This window comes from Etheostoma spectabile, chromosome 13 (genome assembly GCF_008692095.1).
Source record: "Etheostoma spectabile isolate EspeVRDwgs_2016 chromosome 13, UIUC_Espe_1.0, whole genome shotgun sequence".
NCBI lineage: Eukaryota > Metazoa > Chordata > Actinopteri > Perciformes > Percidae > Etheostoma > Etheostoma spectabile.
In genome coordinates this window covers 22852022-22864596 of record NC_045745.1, presented here as the reverse complement: position 1 = coordinate 22864596, position 12575 = coordinate 22852022, and the positions used below count along the sequence as shown (strand labels likewise).

The 12575-nt window shown below is 39.8% G+C and overlaps 1 long non-coding RNA gene across 1 annotated transcript in view; it reads right to left on the bottom strand.

The window, feature by feature from the left end:
• Positions 1–1448: 1448 nt before the first annotated feature.
• The window catches only part of LOC116700364 (uncharacterized), a 12721-nt gene continuing 1594 nt past the window's right edge, over positions 1449–12575 (bottom strand). The window contains exons 2-5 of the long non-coding RNA XR_004334632.1: positions 5210–5369; positions 4285–4359; positions 2087–2264; positions 1449–1960 (exon numbers count right to left, since the gene is read on the bottom strand). This is a non-coding gene — a long non-coding RNA (uncharacterized LOC116700364). The remainder of the gene's footprint in view (positions 1961–2086; positions 2265–4284; positions 4360–5209; positions 5370–12575) is intronic.

Below are 12575 nucleotides of genomic sequence, written 5' to 3'. Positions count from 1 at the left end.
AAAGATTCTCACTGTTTTCCATTGCTGTGCACATGTACTTTGAGCCTTCTTGTTTGTGCTTGGTTTGCACATTGATACTGTCATGTGGTAAAGGTCCACATGTCAACTTTTAAGAAACAGCTTTGATGTACAATTGATCACCATGATCCAACTGGTTTGCAGAATCTCAACCCAGCAGTGCAAAGGTAAACTATGAATACACACAAAATTAAGTTAATTTCTGTCCCCCTTTTGTGCTTTTGTGCACTTGCGTGACCATCAGGATTCATGGAGGAAAAACAGTCCTTGGCTTATGGCCTCTAAATTGCTATTTTTAGTGAGTTTTTACTTTTTTTGGTGGTGGCAAGCTTAGAAAAAAAGTGACAGGAGAAAGGAGCCAGCTGAGTCAGTGTGAACCTGGTTCTCATTTGTGCTGACCTTGCTTTACAGGACTCCCTCACTAGTGTCACTCACACTATACACTGCAGGAGGGAGGAGAGGGAGGTAGAGGTGAGAAAGGGAGAACTTATAAGAGGAAAAACTAAAGTGAGTACTTGTTGGAATTTAAAAATGCAATCAGATTTTCCGTTAGAGTCAAAATAACAAACCAGTGTTTGAACTCTAGTACATTGTTAATAAGTGAGAAATTACAAGAATTAAATATGATAATTCCACTGAGAGTTTGGTGCCATTTTAGCCTTTCTAATTGCCATTTTGACAGGGTTTAATGCACATTGTTTGTACATTTTTTTTAAATAGCACCATTGATCATGTTTTTAAATGTTAATAAATTGTGTATAAATTGTTCTCTGGTTTTTGACACAGAGCAATCAGTCAGCAAAGCATGAAGGTACAAAAAATGTGCTTCTAAAAAATGTTCATTTCCCCACAGCTCCTGAATGTGTTCGTGTGAGAGTGTGCAGGTGTCAAATACTCTGGTGAGAGCCCAAACATTTCACTTTATGGTCAGTCAATCAATCTGTTGGCTTTCAGAAGGCTGGAAGTACTGGCCCAGGCAAGATATGAAATATGAACTGCATAGAAAGCGCTCCATGAACTCTGTACAAATGCACAAATGTTTTTTTTTTCATAGCGGCATCATTATCTTCATGTTGGAGTGTAAAAATCTTGGCCGGTTTGTCTTCAGGTTGGGAAATGCTAACTTTAACTTTTCATTTGAAGGAGTAAGATTGATTTCTTACTATGCAGTAACAAACAATTTTTGCATATGCTATTGTATCTTCAGGGATACCTCATTCCCTCTGGCAATGACTGCATGATGAAAAAGTCTCGAAGGAACAATGAGTTTATCTACCTAAATTTGTGCACCATTTCTTATACAAGATGACACTATAGCTAGATTTGATTATACATGATCTTAAAATTATGAACCTAAATATATGATCAGTTAGCTTCTCTATTAGCTTCCATTGTCTGCTGATTCTTGATTAGATCCCAATCCCAACTAATGTGCAATGTAAATTGACTGTACACTGGAATAAGGTCAGTAACAAAACCAGACAGCAGAACCCCAAATAGATTAACCTTTACACAACACAATCCTGTGTTATAGCCATTCACTGCTTTTACTGATTGTGAATAATGAAGATCAGTAACCAATGTATTCATGATCTCATGCTCTGGGCTTGAATGGGCCATTCAACCATGCACAGGTTGTGGTGTCGCAAGCCAACACATTAAAGGGTGGGGTGCCTTTCTAGTTAGAAATTCTTTATTTGCATGGATTATGGGTCCTGGTAACTAAGACAGAGTTTAAAGGTTGTGTGGATGGCACCCAGTTGGAAAGTACAGAGGAAAAGGAGGGAAGCTGAGTGAACGTTTGCCAGGATTATTCAATCTTCCCTGCTCTGCTAAAGTCCTAATGGACTCCATACCTCTTTCTGTTCACTCTCTTGTGTTTCTCTCTCTCTATCTATATTCCTACGGCAGACGACTGCGGCAGGAGAGCTGGTTAGTCAGCCTGTAAGTCTGTGTGGATTGAATGTCAGCTTCAGCTTAGTCTAAGTTCACAACAAAGTGAGGAGTCCTGACATGCCGTTTTTCTTCATTTGATGAACCCTTCCAAGTGTCAGTTATGAAACCTCACCATTTCAATGTCTGATTCTCCTCTATCCGTCCACTGCCACCATACCATCCTCTTTTAGCCTCACTTCTTCGTTGCCCTCTTTGTTTGTGTCCAAGATGTGAGCCAAAGGTCTGACAGAGATACTGAACATAAGAAAACACTCTCTGCCCTCAATCAGTGAGGTTAAACCAACACCAGGCTGTAATGAAAAGAAACCGGACAACTAAACGGCTTCTTTTCAGTACTGCAAACTCTAAGCCTTTAAAAGGGAATACTTGATTGTGGTGGAGGCAAAACATGTTTCACATTACAAGCCATTATGTTGATTTATGATTGATAGATTGATAGACTGCGAGTCAGGCTTTTTCTTGGATGGAAACAATCTATAATGCTGCGCCGAGCGTTTTTAAAGCATTTTAAAACACCACAGTTGCCCCATTTATTTCCCCATGGCTCTGCGTATCACGTGTACACCTGATGTTTTTTTCACTGTGTGTGGAGCATATCCAAAAGCTCTGTAAGGAGATGTAGGTCACTGACCCCTCACTGTCAAGGAAACTGCAGCCATTATCCTCTGCAGGTTTTTCAAATAAAAACAAAAACAGCAGGCTTTACTCGTGGGGTTACAACCAGCATTCCCTTCAGATTATTCGTCTGCTACCTGAACCTGTGCATAAATCTCATGGATGTAAACATTCTTGATGGATTTGATAAAAGCAGAGAAAATCAGTTACAGTACGATGTCTGATCTCAGAGAATGCACTTGGCCATACACAATGAAAACAATATCAGAAAGAAGTTGCTTTCCAAAGTCACAGTGTTCTCAACAAATTCTTTTGTAATTAATTTCTCATTTCATTCTAAACTCCCGTGACTGTTATCTGACAAGATTTATACAGAGAATCTCAAGCCTTGCATAATTGTTTTCCAGTAGTGAACCAGCTTACAGTGATATGTGGCAACTTGTGTTTACTCAGTTCTATTTTGATTTTTTTTTAATTGTTTGATTTATCATATTCACTGGCATTTGTAAATAGCTTCTGTCTTTTCAAAAATGTCTTTCTGGCATTTCTAAACATGGATTGTGCCTGTCAGTCTGATACAAGTACAAGTACAGTTGTTTCATGGGTTGACTTTTAGTGCATGAGCTCAGATACAGGAGCAGTCAAACGTTTAACAGAGACACAGACGGTAGTACACACTATAACCCTTATATTTTGCAAATGTAATAAATATTCCTTGACAACAGACCTTACAGTTATGGGCATTAGTCAGAGTAGCCCTTTGACTGTTCTCAATTAGCTAGGACCAGCAGCTCCGTAACTTGCTCTAGGCTTAATGGTCGGTCGACTCAAATTTCCCCACCCTTTGGCGGCCTCAGTTGTCGCCCTAGGAGGCTGAAATTTGGCATGAAGATCATGTGTTTGTGTGTGTGTGTGTGTGTGTGTGTGTGTGTATGTGTGCGAACACCTGCATGGATGTGCGTACATGGTCCCAGCTTTTGTTTTATTAGAGAAGCAGAGATGCTGCTTTACGTCAAACCACATGACGCTTAGCTTTAAAACTAACTTATTGTATAATAATTTGCATTCATTTTTGGTCAGGTCTCTGTTGAAGACGATGTTTTCTCTCCATTTTTCTTTCTCAAATCCATGTTCTCATATAATCTTTCTCTGTTTTTTCTTTCTCAAATCCATGTTCGCATATAATTCATAGTATTTAAATGGGAAGCATCTTTCGCGATAACAATACAATTACGGTAGCGAGCAGTACTGAAAAGCCAAAAATCTTCCTAAGGTTGGGGTGGTGGATGGGTCAAATAACACAGGACTTTCACCCCTGAGACCTGTGATGGTGTCCCATGTGTGGCAGTTTCCGCGTTCTTCTTCCCCAAACCACAACTGTCCCTTTGTTGTTGCCATCTTCTGCATGTGATAGTTCTTTTCCACGTTCTTCTTTGCCTAACCACAACCGTCCCATTGTTGTAGCATGTCCTGCGTGCGGCGGTCCATCTCGTTGTTATCGCCGGCGTGTGGCTTTTCATTTCCCCGTTGTTGCATGCTGTCTGGGGGACATAACATGAGATGTAACATGTAGAAGTTCAACATGTTTCTCAAGCAATGTAATGAATAATTGTTGTTTTGACACACTCTACAGATCAGAATGTCTTTCCAAACTTTAGCTCCCTCACTCAGACTGAAAGGAAAATCTCAGCAAACCTCTTGTGGCTGAATGTAGAAGAACTGCTCCATCTCTCTGTCTTTAAGACGAGCACGTCTTAGCTTCAGATGACTCTGCCCGAAGTGGAGAACTAAAACAGGGAATTAGGAAGTATTTACTGTAAGAGGGAGATCAGTTGTATGGAGCTTTTTGGCCAAGAAGAGACGTGGATCAGGCTTATCGTTGAGACAAGCCAACTGCTTGTCGTGTCAGCTTAAAGCATTGGACTGTTTAAGTACTTTTGGCATGGAGAAATTTGCTCAACACATTTGTTTAGATTAAGTTGGAGGGAAAATGTATTGCTAAGCAGCATGGCTTATATCCATATTATTTGCACTTAAATAAATTAACTCCTAGTGGGGTTTTTTTACAGACACACTTACAAGCAGCTTCATGCTCCTTTTGCTTTGCTTACTCCCCCCGAGTTGACAATTGAGGAGTCAAAGACTGATCTGACGATACAGCTGATACTACAATATATGAGTAGTACATATGAATTTTCTATAATTCTAAAATGTTATTTTTTGTCAGCGGTTCAAATGTTCCATTATTATTTATCTAGTTTATGTATTGCACTTTTCAAAACTGCATAGAATTGAAAGTGTGTAGATATCCTTATCATTAAATAACATGTTTAATTTGGCAAATTACTCATTTGTATAAGCATCATTTGACTTCAGTTGAATGGCTGGTCCACATCCAGTGAGTAAGTGTGCTCATGATTCATAGACGCTGAACCCAGGATTGATCTACTGACTATACTGTATATCAAAGCACAAAGGTTTATGAACAATGTCTTTCTAAATGTCAATATTGTACTAATGCAGGTAAGACAGATGATACACTAAAATATGGCACCACCTTTAAGAAAATCAGCAGGGAAACTGAGTGGTCCAAGGTGCTCATTATTTAATAAGTCATTACCGTAAATGGCAGCTAAGTGTTCCTTTGAAAGGTCTGAGTCACTGCAGCTGCCAGTAGTAGTAGTAGTAGCTGAGCCAGGATACTCTGGCCCCTGTCTTTGGTTATAACCCAGAGTCTCAGGGCTCCACATGTCTCCCAGGGTGTATCTCACAGGCTGTTTCTGTGAAGAAAATAAGAAAAAGAGGACAATGTGTTTTGGCCCGCATGAGTTGTGAAACCACATTTCTTCTCTCTCGCACGGAAAGGAGCTAAAGAGAGAGATTGCTGCACTGCACTCATGTCAAATCATACAAAATTGACATGGTTTCTGGTTTGCTACTTACAAAAATGCTGTTTCTGGCTGATAAAAACCTGGACTGATTTTACTGATTTACAACAGCCTTAAGCCTTTGCATGCTACTTATCTGCAGCCATTTACATACTTGAAAGGTCATACTTGAAAGGTCAGAAACCGGATTGTCCCATTCGAAGTGGGTGGCATTGCTGCAGATAAAATAAGTCACATTTGAAAAAGGTTTTATTTAGTTTACTCTTATAATGAATTGTAGAACTCTAGAAGAATTGTTTTGTCTTCCAAACCGATGATAGCCACAGACCACATAATAGAGATTTCAGGCATGGTGAGCTGTGAATGATGAAGATTTAAGGGTGCGCTGGGGATATCTTCGAGTGTCCCCCATGGCTCCCACATTTCCTGTCATGTACAGAAAGTAGACTCCCTCAGTGACCTCAGCATGAGAGTTCACTCTCATCACTGCCACCTCCATTACTGTGTCCTCTGCTGCTACAGTAACTCCCTTTACCTCCCATCTCCCCAAACTCTTATATAGATTTAGATACAGTGTGCATCAGGGTATTGCACTTTTCCAAAGCCCCATTCTATCATACTTACATTGCACTGCCATTTTGAATTATATCTAGTGGAAAAACACAAGCTCAAACACTTACTGATTGAGGAGAAACAAGTGCTGGCTTTTTGAAAGTAACTGTTACTGTAACTGTACTAATGATGGTGTTTAGGTCCGTTATTATCTCCTTCTGATTCACTGCAGTTGTATGTATTTATTTCTCACCCCTTTTTGTCTGTGAAGTGTTATCACAATGAAACATGGTAAGCAGTGTCAGTGTTAAAGATGACTGCACTACAACTATTTCCCCTGGATTGGCAGGAGAGATCTGGACCTGGGCTTTTTGGGCTAAATTGTTGTACGTTTTTGCTACTATCATGCAAAAAAAGCGATTTGAATATTAGGCTCTTGCAGGATAACATTTATGACCATCCATGGTGACATGCTATATTCCACAGGAACACGAAGAAGCCATGATCTTGAAAATCAATTGTCATGGGCAAGTCAGGGCACCATCTGTCTTTTATATGTGCAGTGTTCCCAGCTCCAGAAGAACATCCAGCCTTGTGAGATTCTTTCCAGATATTTCTGTTAAGCAGCAGTCAGAACACCATCACTGTGGTTACTATTTTTGGATATTATTGGTAAACACAAAACACTATCTCCCCTCACATTTTTAGAAGAACCTTTTCTTTGGCTCTATCACCCGCCTTTTAGCGCCGCACCTCAGTCCGCCTCTTTCTCTCGCTTCTCTTGGTCCCGGCTGTGTGAGTCGTCCAGGTTGTAATGGATAGGGCTTGTGGTTGTACATAGTTCAGATGAACTGGATTCCTGGCAGCGTGGCATGTCACTCGGAGGAACAGTGAGATGTCAAGGCCAGCCAGCCATGAATGAAGGAGGGAAAGAGAAAGAAAGAAAGGGGGAAGCAAATACCCAAGAGATTGTGTCTTGAAATAAGATTGATGAGGTGAGAATTTCCATTTCACTATAGAAGCGGTTCAGAAGAAAAAAGTATAGTTTTTTTCTACTGTTCCAAAATGAAGAATATTCTGCTTACTATGAATTCTTTGTCTGCAGGAGGTGAACGTCTAAATGCAGCTGTTTCTCAACATCAGGCCATTCCAGAACTTTTAATCAACTGAAACTGAGATGTACTGTATTCCTGAAAGTGATGACTATATTTTGAATAATACTTTCTGGACAAAAGTGAGATGAGAGGATCGATTCCACACTCATATCTGTTTATGAAATGTATTAGCTTAGCTTAGCATAGACACTGAAATAGCCAGCCTGGCTCTGTCCAAGGGTAACAGTCCACCTACTAGCACTGAAACTACTACTACAAATAAAAGATGTTGTATCTTGTTTGTTTAATCGTTACAAAATTAAAAAAAAGTTTTTGAAAAAGTGTTAAAATTAGGATTACAGTATGTGCTGAACTTTTTCTTCCAGTCTGTACAGTATGACAATTACTAAGCAACAAAGGAATTATAAGGATGTTTAAATACTGTTACTTATTTAGATATCTGAATTATTGCCCTAGATCTTCTCTATGCTAATTATTCTTCTCTTGAACTAAACTACTGAACTACTGCATCTTTTAAATTGGTAGAGGTGCAGAGAACAGCCAAAACTAAGGGTGGCATCACACAAATTCTGGCTTTTGAAATGGAAGAAAGGTTGAGCGTAGAGGTCAATGTAATAATGATCATGAGGTTGATGTTTGAACTAGATCCAAGTCAACCAACCTTGTAAATGGTATAGTGTGTGAAAAGAGTTCATTTCAGACCCACAGCAGCATTATCGCTTAATACCTGTGCTCTTGTTTTCCACTGAATAATGGGTATGTGGGAGACTGGTCACAAAAGAATAGCCATTTATCACCAGCTAAAAATAAAACTTACACAAGCACAACTCTAAGTGATGGAGAAGGTGACTAAAACAGTTACTCTCGAGAGTACAGCTAGAGATGTTTAATCATTCCTTACAATGGATGTGTGTGTCTGCCTGTGTGTGCAAGTGGCTGTACAATGCACATGCTGTAAAAGTGTTTAAAAAGAGCCAAACTGCAGAGTGAGACTAACACTCATGACCCAACCTGTGTGTGTTTTGAGAACCCAACATGGCCCTGATTGTACTTTATTTACAGCTGTCTATAAATACATTTACAGATTGTTTTACCGTCATCTCAAAACTGGCGGGCTATGAGACACCCACACACTCTTCGCTCTCAGGCTTGTTAAATGAATGGGTGTGCCGCTTGCCTTTCAGATGGATGATGCAGAGAGAGGACATACACATACTTGTTTTTCTGTACTGTGAGCTGAGATCATGCAATGGGCTGGCCAAAGTGCATCGTGCATTTACACGACGATAAATACAATGGTCGGTTATTTGCCTGACTTTGCTTCTCAGGGTCACATTACAGATGTGCATGTTGCAAACATCATTCTTGTCATCTAAAGGGGGGAAAACATAAACTGTCTCAGTATTGTAAGCTGTTACTGTAAGTTATTGTGTGCCGGCGCAGCTACACCGTCAACTGACCTCTTATGAACCTCACTCACATTGTTTAGCTGCGTCAAGCCAGACATCTTATTGTTTTTGCTTTTGGGGTTTCTCTCACGCTCACCCTGTCACTGTGGAGGGTCTTTCCAATACAACTCATCTGACCTCACACTGTGCACTCTGGCTTTGTTGTTGGATGAAGCATGATGGTTGCTGCACATCTTTGTACACTTGGAATGGAATGCTCAAATGTCAGTGTCAAAGTGTGCGTATCTACATTCTTAAAAGTAACAGGTAGGTTTTGGTTCAAAACGTCTTGTTGAAGGCCCAGAAACACAGGTTGAAGAAAAACTGGAATAAGCTCAGAAACAGCGAGCAGAGCAAACACGAGTGCAAGACATCAAGTGGAAACTATTCCAGACTAAAGTCCCATCTGCTTTCACTTTAGTCTGAGTCCTAGAAACTAAATAAAGATTCCTCCTGAACACTTTTATTGCTGCCCTTCTCTTTCTTTCTATCCATCCTCTCTCCTCCGATTCTTTTCTCAGATATCTTCCATTCCTAAAACACAGATTTTCTTTATTGTTACTTTGTGGGAGCTTCAGATTGTTGAATGTGAGCAGACTATACTGCATTTAATCCCCCCTCTGGTTGCAAATAAAACTTCCCTCTGGTGTAATGAGTTAAAATGTCCTCAGTAAATGCCAGATCTGATCCCTCTTACATTTGCAACACTTGAGTTTATTTTTTATTGATGTGTACTGAAATAACTTACACTCTCTTCTCATCTAAAATGTCTTTTTGTTTGTTTGTGTATATCTGATGACCGGTGTCTGTTTCTTCTAAAGTTTTTATGTTACTTGAGTGTTGCCTGCCCAATGGGAAGTGAATGTTCAGCTTTTAAGAAAAATAGTTATGAGTTACAAATAGTTAAAGCTTCTTGAGGAGAAACTGTATGTTGGTTGGATAAATAAAGAACTATATAAGATTTCCTCTGTTAGTCAAATTTCAGTGCATTTCTTTTTTTTATCCTTTTATCTTGCTGCCATTTTTATCCATCTAAAAAAACTTGCTTATTAATGGCAGGTGATTTTATGTATTGCCTGTTTTAATGTGTTAATACAGTCAGCATTTGGGCATGTGTGTTTCACATCAGTAGTCATGGCCACTTGCTCTCTCTCTTTCAGTACTGTGATATGGGAAAAGAGGGAAGAAAAATCAGAATACTTTTTTTCTTTATGATGTTTTTGGTCACAGGAAAAAAGAAAAAAAGGCATGATTTACCATCCCGTCATTTAAGTGCCTTGAAGATCATTATTTGATGAAGTAAAGTATAATTCTCATCACGGTTTTCTGAGGTTGCATCAAATAAATGCTTGTCTCTGTGGCCAAGACGACATTTATCAAAGACATCTTTTTAACTTTATGCACTTCCCAGCAGCACAAACAACCGCAGAGAAGCACAGCAGCTTGAATATTCCAATCAATTCAACAGAAAATGTTGAGTGCAGTCTGTACTCACAGGGACCTACCATAATGAATAGTTACCACACTAAACAATTCGTCTGAGTCTACACCACAATTTTAAGTACCATCATATTCTCACTGGGATAAAAAGCAATGCCAATGTTGTGGTTCTGCTGGAGGTAGAGAAAGAGCCGTTAGAATCCGCGTCTCAGTGTCAACTAAAGGAGCTCCTACACAGCGAATGATATCCATCTGCTAATGTAATTCCAGCATGCTGGCTTCCCCCATGCTGGCTTCCCCCCACTTCTCCCTGCATGGTATGGTTTGGATTGTCACACTCTGCAGCCAATGCAATCACTGGACTCACGTCCAGCCATGTGCTACAGCCTGTAGCCAACAGAGGCCATGTTGTTGTTTGTCTATAGTCAAACACTGTCCGTTTCTGATGTTAGATTTGTTTGAGTTTCAAATAATGAACACCAAAGAGAGGGATTGGAGATATTGGGCACTGAACAAAGACTTCTTCATCCATACAAATAATTCATAAAATGAATAAAACACTCTGTAAGTCCACACAGATCTGGAGAGGCATCTGCTGAACAAAGAGATGATGATGAATTTGTGGCTAACCTCATATACCAAAGAGCCATTTACCATATATTTATGGGGAGGTAATTCTGTTTGCTGATTTGCTGTCTAACTGGCTGTCTCGGGCTTGGCTTTACAGGTCAATAAAGGGCAGACTGCGCTCAGAGAGCTTCTGCCTATTGGCTGGGTCACGTGTGACCTCATGGTGCTGGAGACATCGACAGGCCTCCCATCTAATTCTTCCCATGGGACTCTAAGCAGCCACACAGGGTGCATGAATAAGGCATGAAGTACAGACACTTTTTTCATCTGAGGGGACACTTCTTATTCTGATTGTTATCCCTTTCTTTCTATCTGCTTCTTGTTTATTTAAATTCAGAAATAGAGCATTGATTCATTAAAGCAAAACTAGCCAGTGCATCTATGGTTCAGGACCAGTTTTCTTTTAAGATATGCACACTTGCCCTTCTCTTTCCCTCTCCTCGATTTCTCCTTTGGGTCCTCTTGTGGTGAAGAGGACAATGTATTCATCTATTGATTTACTTGTTTGTATGCAAGCCCCATGTGAGGGGGGAGAATTTCTCTGAGTTTCCTTGGTGGGCTGCAGTGAGCCCAGTTCAGACCAACCGAGTCAGATCGAAAAACGATAAATTAGTCTCCTCTGAAAAACACAGAGAAAGGAAGAACAAAGTAATGATGAATGTGAATCAATAATAACAAGTCAGTTTTGTTCCACTTGTTTATTAAGGTGCTGTTGAATTGTTTTTCTGTATTTTTTTTATTTCATCCACCCCCAGAGAACAAGATCTGCATGGTGTGGGTAAAGAGGTCATAGGGCAAAATACAAAGTGCTTAATGGGGGGGAGAAAAGCTTCAAGGATGATTGACTATGAGAGCAAAGAAAACAAACTAAAATGGTAACCTGATGCCCCTTGGAACTAACTTATGTATAATATGTGCTGAATGTCAGAAAAAAAGCATTAACACCTTAAAGTTCAGAATCAGCATGGCTGAAAAGAAGAATTACGGCCTCAGTAGGTTCTTTAGATTTATGGTGCATGCCAGAAATGGCCTCACACACCTGACTTTTCCAAAAATGTACGCAAAGATATCTTTTTCTTTGTCCAACTAAGCAAAAAGAATGAAAGTTATAATTGGATATAGGATATAATGAGTGACAATGACGAGTTTGTTTTGTGTTGGCGTTGACATGACAACTTTGAAACCATTTCGTCATGCACATTACCACTGGAATTCAAATCTGGAAATGAGCAGTGTTTTTACATACATGTACAAGAAAACAGCAATTCAATGATAGGTGTGAAACTATGTGCAGACTCTGCAGTATAACAGTATCTACAGTATGAGTGAATGTGACATATTTTCACATTAGCTGCAGTCTTGCATTGCCAGATCTCAAGCTCGACAGCGCCGTGTCAGCTCTTGGGGCATGGTCTGGCAACACCACCTATCTATTTTGGAATAGGGGAAAAACACTCTGGTTTGTTTGTATTTCTTTAACCAGTCACAACCGTCCTGGGCGGTGCTAAGCCCTGATAGCGGAAATAGCAAGGGGATAGACTTTTTCTGGCAATACATTTCCATTGATCTAAACTATATTGGCTGTGACAATGTCAAAAACTGATTCACAATAGAGAAAAAGCCAGTTTATATTTATTGTTACCCTGCTTTTTTGTCGTATTATGCTGTCTTGTTGTATGATGTTATTTGTCTAAACATTTGCTGGCATGTTAACAGATCAAATTCTGCAAATACCAACATGCTGCAAAACACAATTTCAAGAACCAAAAAATCTAGAGCAAGCATGACAATTTGAGTTTAGCAGGAAGAGACAAGAATGGAATATGCAGTCCTCCAGCCAGGAGGTAGTAAATCAGGGTTATAGTAAATCATGGAGTTTGCCTTCGGTGTGTGGTATGGGTGTGTGTGTGTGT